Source organism: Anopheles coustani, unplaced genomic scaffold, assembly GCF_943734705.1.
Source record: "Anopheles coustani unplaced genomic scaffold, idAnoCousDA_361_x.2 scaffold_116_ctg1, whole genome shotgun sequence".
NCBI lineage: Eukaryota > Metazoa > Arthropoda > Insecta > Diptera > Culicidae > Anopheles > Anopheles coustani.
The window spans coordinates 142,729-157,044 of record NW_026525378.1 but is presented as its reverse complement, the minus strand read 5'-3'; positions in this window follow the sequence as shown (position 1 = coordinate 157,044).

The following is a 14,316-nucleotide window of genomic DNA, read 5'->3' as shown; positions in this document are numbered from 1 at the left end:
ATTCTTTATCTTGTATGTTCTGTTACAATCGGAATTACATCGCATGACGGACTTTCGGCAGTGGGGGAGCGTGTCCTCTTGTTGTGTTTTCCTTGTCCTTTTATAACTCCAATCGATGCCAAACGGACTCTTTCCAGTTCAACTGATAAGTAAAACTTTTCCAGGCGCATCTCAATGTCAATAGCGTTAAATTCCTCTGCCTACTGTGATGCTACCTTCCAGTTATTCCGCAAAGCTCCCTTCAGCGCTGCTTTTACAGCCTTCCCATGTTCACAATTGTCCACACAAGCAAGATAAACGAACTAATGAAATTGCACTAAAAGAACAAAACAGATTAATACATAAAATAGCTAGCCGACTGCAAGTCCTGACTAGTACTGACGCGCAATGAATACCACGGTAGTCATATAACTAGGTAGCGTAATGTAGAACAATTTGACACATATTTACCAGCGGAATTTCAACACACTTGCCCAAAGTCCGTTTAGACAAGGTCCCATCAAAACGATCAAAACGATCAAAACAGATGCTCAAAACCAAGATGATTAAATACTGAATATAGTGTGTATTTATCTGGTTCAAAACTATTGAGGCTATCTGGATTGAAAGGACCGAAAGCGATGGTAACTATCGACGCTGTCCCTTACAAAAGGTTAACACACGTCTTTATGTGGCCATTACACTCGCTCGAGCTCAGTATCGGAAAAGTCAAATAGCTTTACCAGTCTCAAGATATCTACATTGGTATTCTCTATGATAAACGCTACTCATTTCATCGAATTGCCGATCAATTGCAGTAGAAACATTTTCAAACATGTTTGTACTATCATTACAAATTTAAAAAAACGGCTAAAGATTATAAAACTAAAAACATTAGGCCGCTAATAGACGGCGCGCGTCCGACGCGTCCGCGTCTTGAATGTTATCGAACATCAGTCAAAATGGGAACTAATTGACGTTTAACGAATTGTCATTTACCCGCGTGGGACGCGCATCGTCTAGGTGACCACCCGCCATTTTGAACGCGCGTCGTCAACTTAACCGTATACCCGGGTGGTTTTTGGAATTTTGTATTCAAATAATTTTCTAGAAAAACTTATTTTCTATCGTATTGCTAAAGAACGATTTTATTCCAAGGAATTTAAATAATTTTTATTCGCGGTTTTTGGTTGATACCCCGTTCGAACGTTCAACCGGACTACCGGGGTAGTACATTTAGTTTGTATGGGAGATTTCGTTTTCCTGTACTTCACACCAAATGACTTTTTATTGAGATGTTGGATCGATATGAAATTTTCAGTGAACATACTCGAGGGGGCTTTTCAAAATATTATGTAACTTTTATAATTTTAAAAATTCATAAAGTATATTAATTTGAGGTTCCAAAAAATTTCATCCTTTATATCTATTACCCAAACCTGTGTAGCTCCAACATTTTTGATAGGAGTTTACATTTTAAGTATGTCAGTATGCATGTCTTTGATCATTGAAACTGAATTACTTGAAATTTTCAGAAATTTATTCACATGTTTATTCCAAAACTATTGAAGAAGTGTTCAAATAGGGTTGTATCACACGGAAACATGAATCATTTAATTTAAGCAATTATGCCTTACGTTTAGGTCTGAAAATCTTAATCTAATATTAAATACAAGTATGCTACACATCATTTTGTTCAGAAAATATGCGCCACAAACACGTTCAAGCGGATCAATTCTATTCGACTATGTGTGTGATTCGAGGTACAACATAAGCTAAGTAAAAGTGAGAGTTATGGAAAAACTCAATCCTCATAAAAGATAAAACCGAACAGGCACATGGAAGAATTCCTAGGAATTGCATTTCTGACGAAAAAAATAAAGTAAAGGGCAAAACTCTGTTAACAGATGAAGCATGAAGATTGAATTAAGCGATTGAAAGTTTATAAGTTTATACGATATTTTATGTAATTTTCGCAAAAATTTCAAGTAGTTGAGTATCTACGACCAAATATATCAGTTCAAAAATACAGAAAATACTAACTTCTATCTAAAATGTATGAACTACACAGATAAATGGTTATAAATGTGAAGGGAGAAATTTTTTGGAACCTCAAATTAATATATTTAATGAATTTTTAAGTATGTTCACTGAAAATTTCAAATCGATCCGACATCTCAATAAAGAGATATTCGGTCTGAAGTACAGGAAAACGGATTCTCCCATACAAAATGTATGGACTAAGGGTAGTCCGGTTGAACGTCTACGTAAGTAAGTTTGGTTGAACAGGTGACGGTTAAAGAATCTTTATTTTAGGTATTTAGGAAGAAAAACTCATTCTTTCTTAGCGTGGCGGGTGTAATGTGTGTTTTCATACAACATTCACTCGACGAATTAACCATAACGGAACATTTATATTAAAACGTCAACGGACGCGCTAGCGCGTGCCGAAAGTGTCCTAGAAGATGAAAGTTTGACAGATTGTAGATAACATTCGGGACACGGACGCGTCGGACGCGCGCCGTCTATTATCGGCCTTATAAATGTAAAGCAAACACATTTTTGCTGAAAAACTGGTGATGATAGAAAATGATAATAAATCATCTTGATGCAGACGACCGCATAGTACGACGCGATGATAATTATTATGAGCTAATTATGTGTCCGGATTCACATTCTTCGCAAAAGTAATACGGGTGGATTGCGTTGGGGCACGTTTCGCAACAAATGTTTGTACTATCATTACAAATTAAAAAAAAACAGCTAAAGATTATAAAACTACAAAAATTATAAATGTAAAGCAAACAAATGTTTGCTGACAAAATGGTGATGATAGAAAATGATAATAAATAAAATATCTAGCATCTTGATGCAGACGACCGCATAATACGATGCGATGATAATTATTATGAGCTAATTATTTGTCCGGATTCACATTGTTCGCAAAAGTAATCCTGGTGGATTGCGTTGGGGCATGTTTCGCAACAAATTAAATCTCCTCCTTTGCAACACAAGAAACACCAATTCACATTGAGAGCTATCTGTACAAGGCTGTGTTTGGGACATATGAGCTGCTGCGTGGTAAGCATTTCCGACCCAGCCGAAATGCAGCGCCGATCCGGATGGTACGAAGACGAACACTTGATACATCGTACCAGAGCTGTTTTCTCGTTAGAGGCTTTTCCCCTTGGATCGTCGGCGTCGCAGTTATGGCACACGTGATACGGACAGATGATTGACTGACTATTAACGACTGCAAACTATGGAAAAAGGCGTAAACATGAAATGTGGTACTGGCGAACGCACAAGCTACCAGCACAGCGACACTTCGTTTCGTTTTTGGTTTCTTCCAACTCATCATTGCGCACAAAACAGCTTTGTTTCACAAGAACATCCTTCAACTCGCTACCCGAACAGTCGTTACAGTTAAAACGGCGCTCATCCACCATTGATTGCAGTTTCACTTGTTCCAATAGGTAGGCTGTTATACAATGCAAATGCATGTGACGGTTGCACTTCATACACTGGACCACGATTGGTGGGTGTTTACAAATGCAGCATACCGCCCTGCCCTTTGGCAGACCCTTGGTAATGGATTTCGGGTCGATCTGGAAAATAAATTCTTCTTCCAACGTAGGTTTTTCTTTTGTAATCAGTACAACAACAGAATCTCCATGTTCATCATTGTGCTCTGGCATAAATCCATCAAGCATGTGGCATAAGTTACGCATTTGAGTTAATCTACGCAAGACTACGCTGCGCTTTTTGATGATGAGCTCCGTCACTTTTGAGCGAGGTAAGTTTCCTTGCATATTGTTCAAGCATGAATGTCTTCTCATCAGTGCTTTGATCATCTAGCAGGAATGTGCTCCCCAAATTCACAATCACTTTGATCGCCAGCTCTGTTTGGAATCATCACTAAAAAGGGTTCCTTTCTCTTCACTTTCATGCACCGATGCATTGAACGGTCCGGCTATACTATTTTGTATCGTGGAGATTTGCTGCAGTTTCATTCTTTTTCTTGTATGTTCTGTTACAATCGGAATTACATCGCATGACGGACTTTCGGCAGTGGGGGAGCGTGTCCTCTTGTTTTGTTTTCCTTGTCCTTTTATAACTCCAATCGATGCCAAACGGACTCTTTCCAGTTCAACTGATAAATAAAACTTTCCCAGGCGCATCTCAATGTCAATAGCGTTAAATTCCTCTGCCTGCTGTGATGCTACCTTCCAGTTATTCCGCAAAGCTCCCTTCAACGCTGCTTTTACAGCCTTCCCATGTTCACAATTGTCCACACAAGCAAGATAAACGAACTAATGAAATTGCACTAAAAGAACAAAACAGATTAATACATAAAATAGCTAGCCGACTGCAAGTCCTGACTAGTACTGGCGTAAACATGAAATGTGGTACTGGCGAACGCACAAGCTACCAGCACAGCGACACTTCGTTTCGTTTTTGGTTTCTTCCAACTCATCATTGCGCACAAAACAGCTTTGTTTCACAAGAACATCCTTCAACTCGCTACCCGAACAGTCGTTACTGTTAAAACGGCGCTCATCCACCATTGATTGCAGTTTCACTTGTTCCAATAGGTAGGCAGTTATACAATGCAAATGCATGTGACGGTTGCACTTCATACACTGGACCACGATTGGTGAGTGTTTACAAATGCAGCATACCGCCCTGCCCTTTGGCAGACCCTTGGTAATGGATTTCGGGTCGATCTGGAAAATAAATTCTTCTTCCAACGTAGGTTTTTCTTTTGTAATCAGTACAACAACAGAATCTCCATGTTCACCATTGTGCTCTGACATAAATCCATCAAGCATGTGGCATAAGTTACGCATTTGAGTTAATCTACGCAAGACTACGCTGCGCTTTTTGATGATGAGCTCCGTCACTTTTGAGCGAGGTAAGTTTCCTTGCATATTGTTCAAGCATGAATGTCTTCTCATCAGTGCTTTGATCATCTAGCAGGAATGTGCTCCCCAAATTCACAATCACTTTGATCGCCAGCTCTGTGTAATGTTTGGAATCATCACTAAAAAGGGTTCCTTTCTCTTCACTTTCATGCACCGATGCATTGAAGGGTCCGGCTATACTATTTTGTATCGTGGAGATTTGCTGCAGTTTCATTCTTTTTCTTGTATGTTCTGTTACAATCAGAATTACATCGCATGACGGACTTTCGGCAGTGGGGGAGCGTGTCCTCTTGTTGTGTTTTCCTTGTCCTTTTATAACTCCAATCAATACCAAACGGACTCTTTCCAGTTCAACTGATAAGTAAAACTTTTCCAGGCGCATCTCAATGTCAATAGCGTTAAATTCCTCTGCCTGCTGTGATGCTACCTTCCAGTTATTCCGCAAAGCTCCCTTCAGCGCTGCTTTTACAGCCTTCCCATGTTCACAATTGTCCACACAAGCAAGATAAACGAACTAATGAAATTGCACTAAAAGAACAAAACAGATTAATACATAAAATAGCTAGCCGACTGCAAGTCCTGACTAGTACTGACGCGCAATGAATACCACGGTCGTCATATAATTAGGTAGCGTAATGTAGAACAATTTGACACATATTTACCAGCGGAATTTCAACACACTTGCCCAAAGTCCGTTTAGACAAGGTCCCATCAAAACGATCAAAACGATCAAAACAGATGCTCAAAACCAAGATGATTAAATACTGAATATAGTGTGTATTTATCTGGTTCAAAACTATTGAGGCTATCTGGATTGAAAGGACCGAAAGCGATGGTAACTATCGACGCTGTCCCTTACAAAAGGTTAACACACATCTTTATGTGGCCATTACACTCGCTCGAGCTCAGTATCGGAAAAGTCAAATAGCTTTACCAGTCTCAAGATATCTACATTGGTATTCTCTATGATAAACGCTACACATTTATCGAATTGCCGATCAATTGCAGTAGAAACATTTTCAAACATGTTTGTACTATCATTACAAATTAAAAAAAACGGCTAAAGATTATAAAACTGAAAACATTATAAATGTAAAGCAAACACATTTTTGCTGAAAAACTGGTGATGATAGAAAATGATAATAAATCATCTTGATGCAGACGACCGCATAGTACGACGCGATGATAATTATTATGAGCTAATTATGTGTCCGGATTCACATTCTTCGCAAAAGTAATACGGGTGGATTGCGTTGGGGCACGTTTCGCAACAAATGTTTGTACTATCATTACAAATTAAGAAAAAAACAGCTAAAGATTATAAAACTACAAAAATTATAAATGTAAAGCAAACAAATGTTTGCTGACAAAATGGTGATGATAGAAAATGATAATAAATAAAATATCTAGCATCTTGATGCAGACGACCGCATAATACGATGCGATAATAATTATTATGAGCTAATTATTTGTCCGGATTCACATTGTTCGCAAAAGTAATCCTGGTGGATTGCGTTGAAGCACGTTTCGCAACAAATTAAATCTCCTCCTTTGCAACACAAGAAACACCAATTCACATTGAGAGCTATCTGTACAAGGCTGTGTTTGGGACATATGAGCTGCTGCGTGGTAAGCATTTCCGACCCAGCCGAAATGCAGCGCCGATCCGGATGGTACGAAGACGAACACTTGATACATCGTACCAGAGCTGTTTTCTCGTTAGAGGCTTTTCCCCTTGGATCGTCGGCGACGCAGTTATGGCACACGTGATACGGACAGATGATTGACTGACTATTAACGACTGCAAACTATGGAAAAAGGCGTAAACATGAAATGTGGTACTGGCGAACGCACAAGCTACCAGCACAGCGACACTTCGTTTCGTTTTTGGTTTCTTCCAACTCATCATTGCGCACAAAACAGCTTTGTTTCACAAGAACATCCTTCAACTCGCTACCCGAACAGTCGTTACAGTTAAAACGGCGCTCATCCACCATTGATTACAGTTTCACTTGTTCCAATAGGTAGGCAGTTATACAATGCAAATGCATGTGACGGTTGCACTTCATACACTGGACCACGATTGGTGGGTGTTTACAAATGCAGCATACCGCCCTGCCCTTTGGCAGACCCTTGGTAATGGATTTCGGGTCGATCTGGAAAATAAATTCTTCTTCCAACGTAGGTTTTTCTTTTGTAATCAGTACAACAACAGAATCTCCATGTTCACCATTGTGCTCTGGCATAAATCCATCAAGCATGTGGCATAAGTTACGCATTTGAGTTAATCTACGCAAGACTACGCTGCGCTTTTTGATGATGAGCTCCGTCACTTTTGAGCGAGGTAAGTTTCCTTGCATATTGTTCAAGCATGAATGTCTTCTCATCAGTGCTTTGATCATCTAGCAGGAATGTGCTCCCCAAATTCACAATCACTTTGATCGCCAGCTCTGTGTAATGTTTGGAATCATCACTAAAAAGGGTTCCTTTCTCTTCACTTTCATGCACCGATGCATTGAAGGGTCCGGCTATACTATTTTGTATCGTGGAGATTTGCTGCAGTTTCATTCTTTTTCTTGTATGTTCTGTTACAATCAGAATTACATCGCATGACGGACTTTCGGCAGTGGGGGAGCGTGTCCTCTTGTTGTGTTTTCCTTGTCCTTTTATAACTCCAATCAATGCCAAACGGACTCTTTCCAGTTCAACTGATAAGTAAAACTTTTCCAGGCGCATCTCAATGTCAATAGCGTTAAATTCCTCTGCCTGCTGTGATGCTACCTTCCAGTTATTCCGCAAAGCTCCCTTCAGCGCTGCTTTTACAGCCTTCCCATGTTCACAATTGTCCACACAAGCAAGATAAACGAACTAATGAAATTGCACTAAAAGAACAAAACAGATTAATACATAAAATAGCTAGCCGACTGCAAGTCCTGACTAGTACTGACGCGCAATGAATACCACGGTCGTCATATAACTAGGTAGCGTAATGTAGAACAATTTGACACATATTTACCAGCGGAATTTCAACACACTTGCCCAAAGTCCGTTTAGACAAGGTCCCATCAAAACGATCAAAACGATCAAAACAGATGCTCAAAACCAAGATGATTAAATACTGAATATAGTGTGTATTTATCTGGTTCAAAACTATTGAGGCTATCTGGATTGAAAGGACCGAAAGCGATGGTAACTATCGACGCTGTCCCTTACAAAAGGTTAACACACATCTTTATGTGGCCATTACACTCGCTCGAGCTCAGTATCGGAAAAGTCAAATAGCTTTACCAATCTCAAGATATCTACATTGGTATTCTCTATGATAAACGCTACACATTTCATCGAATTGCCGATCAATTGCAGTAGAAACATTTTCAAACATGTTTGTACTATCATTACAAATTAAAAAAAACGGCTAAAGATTATAAAACTGAAAACATTATAAATGTAAAGCAAACACATTTTTGCTGAAAAACTGGTGATGATAGAAAATGATAATAAATCATCTTGATGCAGACGACCGCATAGTACGACGCGATGATAATTATTATGAGCTAATTATGTGTCCGGATTCACATTCTTCGCAAAAGTAATACGGGTGGATTGCGTTGGGGCACGTTTCGCAACAAATGTTTGTACTATCATTACAAATTAAGAAAAAAACAGCTAAAGATTATAAAACTACAAAAATTATAAATGTGAAGCAAACAAATGTTTGCTGACAAAATGGTGATGATAGAAAATGATAATAAATAAAATATCTAGCATCTTGATGCAGACGACCGCATAATACGATGCGATAATAATTATTATGAGCTAATTATTTGTCCGGATTCACATTGTTCGCAAAAGTAATCCTGGTGGATTGCGTTGAAGCACGTTTCGCAACAAATTAAATCTCCTCCTTTGCAACACAAGAAACACCAATTCACATTGAGAGCTATCTGTACAAGGCTGTGTTTGGGACATATGAGCTGCTGCGTGGTAAGCATTTCCGACCCAGCCGAAATGCAGCGCCGATCCGGATGGTACGAAGACGAACACTTGATACATCGTACCAGAGCTGTTTTCTCGTTAGAGGCTTTTCCCCTTGGATCGTCGGCGACGCAGTTATGGCACACGTGATACGGACAGATGATTGACTGACTATTAACGACTGCAAACTATGGAAAAAGGCGTAAACATGAAATGTGGTACTGGCGAACGCACAAGCTACCAGCACAGCGACACTTCGTTTCGTTTTTGGTTTCTTCCAACTCATCATTGCGCACAAAACAGCTTTGTTTCACAAGAACATCCTTCAACTCGCTACCCGAACAGTCGTTACAGTTAAAACGGCGCTCATCCACCATTGATTGCAGTTTCACTTGTTCCAATAGGTAGGCAGTTATACAATGCAAATGCATGTGACGGTTGCACTTCATACACTGGACCACGATTGGTGGGTGTTTACAAATGCAGCATACCGCCCTGCCCTTTGGCAGACCCTTGGTAATGGATTTCGGGTCGATCTGGAAAATAAATTCTTCTTCCAACGTAGGTTTTTCTTTTGTAATCAGTACAACAACAGAATCTCCATGTTCACCATTGTGCTCTGGCATAAATCCATCAAGCATGTGGCATAAGTTACGCATTTGAGTTAATCTACGCAAGACTACGCTGCGCTTTTTGATGATGAGCTCCGTCACTTTTGAGCGAGGTAAGTTTCCTTGCATATTGTTCAAGCATGAATGTCTTCTCATCAGTGCTTTGATCATCTAGCAGGAATGTGCTCCCCAAATTCACAATCACTTTGATCGCCAGCTCTGTGTAATGTTTGGAATCATCACTAAAAAGGGTTCCTTTCTCTTCACTTTCATGCACCCATGCATTGAAGGGTCCGGCTATACTATTTTGTATCGTGGAGATTTGCTGCAGTTTCATTCTTTTTCTTGTATGTTCTGTTACAATCAGAATTACATCGCATGACGGACTTTCGGCAGTGGGGGAGCGTGTCCTCTTGTTGTGTTTTCCTTGTCCTTTTATAACTCCAATCAATGCCAAACGGACTCTTTCCAGTTCAACTGATAAGTAAAACTTTTCCAGGCGCATCTCAATGTCAATAGCGTTAAATTCCTCTGCCTGCTGTGATGCTACCTTCCAGTTATTCCGCAAAGCTCCCTTCAGCGCTGCTTTTACAGCCTTCCCATGTTCACAATTGTCCACACAAGCAAGATAAACGAACTAATGAAATTGCACTAAAAGAACAAAACAGATTAATACATAAAATAGCTAGCCGACTGCAAGTCCTGACTAGTACTGACGCGCAATGAATACCACGGTCGTCATATAACTAGGTAGCGTAATGTAGAACAATTTGACACATATTTACCAGCGGAATTTCAACACACTTGCCCAAAGTCCGTTTAGACAAGGTCCCATCAAAACGATCAAAACGATCAAAACAGATGCTCAAAACCAAGATGATTAAATACTGAATATAGTGTGTATTTATCTGGTTCAAAACTATTGAGGCTATCTGGATTGAAAGGACCGAAAGCGATGGTAACTATCGACGCTGTCCCTTACAAAAGGTTAACACACATCTTTATGTGGCCATTACACTCGCTCGAGCTCAGTATCGGAAAAGTCAAATAGCTTTACCAATCTCAAGATATCTACATTGGTATTCTCTATGATAAACGCTACACATTTCATCGAATTGCCGATCAATTGCAGTAGAAACATTTTCAAACATGTTTGTACTATCATTACAAATTAAAAAAACGGCTAAAGATTATAAAACTGAAAACATTATAAATGTAAAGCAAACACATTTTTGCTGAAAAACTGGTGATGATAGAAAATGATAATAAATCATCTTGATGCAGACGACCGCATAGTACGACGCGATGATAATTATTATGAGCTAATTATGTGTCCGGATTCACATTCTTCGCAAAAGTAATACGGGTGGATTGCGTTGGGGCACGTTTCGCAACAAATGTTTGTACTATCATTACAAATTAAGAAAAAAACAGCTAAAGATTATAAAACTACAAAAATTATAAATGTGAAGCGAACAAATGTTTGCTGACAAAATGGTGATGATAGAAAATGATAATAAATAAAATATCTAGCATCTTGATGCAGACGACCGCATAATACGATGCGATAATAATTATTATGAGCTAATTATTTGTCCGGATTCACATTGTTCGCAAAAGTAATCCTGGTGGATTGCGTTGAAGCACGTTTCGCAACAAATTAAATCTCCTCCTTTGCAACACAAGAAACACCAATTCACATTGAGAGCTATCTGTACAAGGCTGTGTTTGGGACATATGAGCTGCTGCGTGGTAAGCATTTCCGACCCAGCCGAAATGCAGCGCCGATCCGGATGGTACGAAGACGAACACTTGATACATCGTACCAGAGCTGTTTTCTCGTTAGAGGCTTTTCCCCTTGGATCGTCGGCGACGCAGTTATGGCACACGTGATACGGACAGATGATTGACTGACTATTAACGACTGCAAACTATGGAAAAAGGCGTAAACATGAAATGTGGTACTGGCGAACGCACAAGCTACCAGCACAGCGACACTTCGTTTCGTTTTTGGTTTCTTCCAACTCATCATTGCGCACAAAACAGCTTTGTTTCACAAGAACATCCTTCAACTCGCTACCCGAACAGTCGTTACAGTTAAAACGGCGCTCATCCACCATTGATTGCAGTTTCACTTGTTCCAATAGGTAGGCAGTTATACAATGCAAATGCATGTGACGGTTGCACTTCATACACTGGACCACGATTGGTGAGTGTTTACAAATGCAGCATACCGCCCTGCCCTTTGGCAGACCCTTGGTAATGGATTTCGGGTCGATCTGGAAAATAAATTCTTCTTCCAACGTAGGTTTTTCTTTTGTAATCAGTACAACAACAGAATCTCCATGTTCACCATTGTGCTCTGATATAAATCCATCAAGCATGTGGCATAAGTTACGCATTTGAGTTAATCTACGCAAGACTACGCTGCGCTTTTTGATGATGAGCTCCGTCACTTTTGAGCGAGGTAAGTTTCCTTGCATATTGTTCAAGCATGAATGTCTTCTCATCAGTGCTTTGATCATCTAGCAGGAATGTGCTCCCCAAATTCACAATCACTTTGATCGCCAGCTCTGTGTAATGTTTGGAATCATCACTAAAAAGGGTTCCTTTCTCTTCACTTTCATGCACCGATGCATTGAACGGTCCGGCTATACTATTTTGTATCGTGGAGATTTGCTGCAGTTTCATTCTTTTTCTTGTATGTTCTGTTACAATCAGAATTACATCGCATGACGGACTTTCGGCAGTGGGGGAGCGTGTCCTCTTGTTGTGTTTTCCTTGTCCTTTTATAACTCCAACCCGCTAGGCAATTTCGAGCAAATCGTCCTCAAAAACGTCCTCCATGACACAAACATCGAGCTGTTTTGTATGGTGAGGAGGACAAGGAGGACGATTGCTCGAAAAACGTCCTCCTTTTGTTTCATCCCCATACAAAAATGGAGGACGTTTCTTCGCGCGGAGGACGTTTTGAGAACGATATTTCGAGCTGCCTAGCGGGAATCAATGCCAAACGGACTCTTTCCAGTTCAACTGATAAGTAAAACTTTTCCAGGCGCATCTCAATGTCAATAGCGTTAAATTCCTCTGCCTGCTGTGATGCTACCTTCCAGTTATTCCGCAAAGCTCCCTTCAGCGCTGCTTTTACAGCCTTCCCATGTTCACAATTGTCCACACAAGCAAGATAAACGAACTAATGAAATTGCACTAAAAGAACAAAACAGATTAATACATAAAATAGCTAGCCGACTGCAAGTCCTGACTAGTACTGACGCGCAATGAATACCACGGTCGTCATATAATTAGGTAGCGTAATGTAGAACAATTTGACACATATTTACCACGGAATTTCAACACACTTGCCCAAAGTCCGTTTAGACAAGGTCCCATCAAAACGATCAAAACGATCAAAACAGATGCTCAAAACCAAGATGATTAAATACTGAATATAGTGTGTATTTATCTGGTTCAAAACTATTGAGGCTATCTGGATTGAAAGGACCGAAAGCGATGGTAACTATCGACGCTGTCCCTTACAAAAGGTTAACACACGTCTTTATGTGGCCATTACACTCGCTCGAGCTCAGTATCGGAAAAGTCAAATAGCTTTACCAGTCTCAAGATATCTACATTGGTATTCTCTATGATAAACGCTACACATTTCATCGAATTGCCGATCAATTGCAGTAGAAACATTTTCAAACATGTTTGTACTATCATTACAAATTAAAAAAAACGGCTAAAGATTATAAAACTGAAAACATTATAAATGTAAAGCAAACACATTTTTGCTGAAAAACTGGTGATGATAGAAAATGATAATAAATCATCTTGATGCAGACGACCGCATAGTACGACGCGATGATAATTATTATGAGCTAATTATGTGTCCGGATTCACATTCTTCGCAAAAGTAATACGGGTGGATTGCGTTGGGGCACGTTTCGCAACAAATGTTTGTACTATCATTACAAATTAAGAAAAAAACAGCTAAAGATTATAAAACTACAAAAATTATAAATGTAAAGCAAACAAATGTTTGCTGACAAAATGGTGATGATAGAAAATGATAATAAATAAAATATCTAGCATCTTGATGCAGACGACCGCATAATACGATGCGATAATAATTATTATGAGCTAATTATTTGTCCGGATTCACATTGTTCGCAAAAGTAATCCTGGTGGATTGCGTTGAAGCACGTTTCGCAACAAATTAAATCTCCTCCTTTGCAACACAAGAAACACCAATTCACATTGAGAGCTATCTGTACAAGGCTGTGTTTGGGACATATGAGCTGCTGCGTGGTAAGCATTTCCGACCCAGCCGAAATGCAGCGCCGATCCGGATGGTACGAAGACGAACACTTGATACATCGTACCAGAGCTGTTTTCTCGTTAGAGGCTTTTCCCCTTGGATCGTCGGCGACGCAGTTATGGCACACGTGATACGGACAGATGATTGACTGACTATTAACGACTGCAAACTATGGAAAAAGGCGTAAACATGAAATGTGGTACTGGCGAACGCACAAGCTACCAGCACAGCGACACTTCGTTTCGTTTTTGGTTTCTTCCAACTCATCATTGCGCACAAAACAGCTTTGTTTCACAAGAACATCCTTCAACTCGCTACCCGAACAGTCGTTACAGTTAAAACGGCGCTCATCCACCATTGATTGCAGTTTCACTTGTTCCAATAGGTAGGCAGTTATACAATGCAAATGCATGTGACGGTTGCACTTCATACACTGGACCACGATTGGTGGGTGTTTACAAATGCAGCATACCGCCCTGCCCTTTGGCAGACCCTTGGTAATGGATTT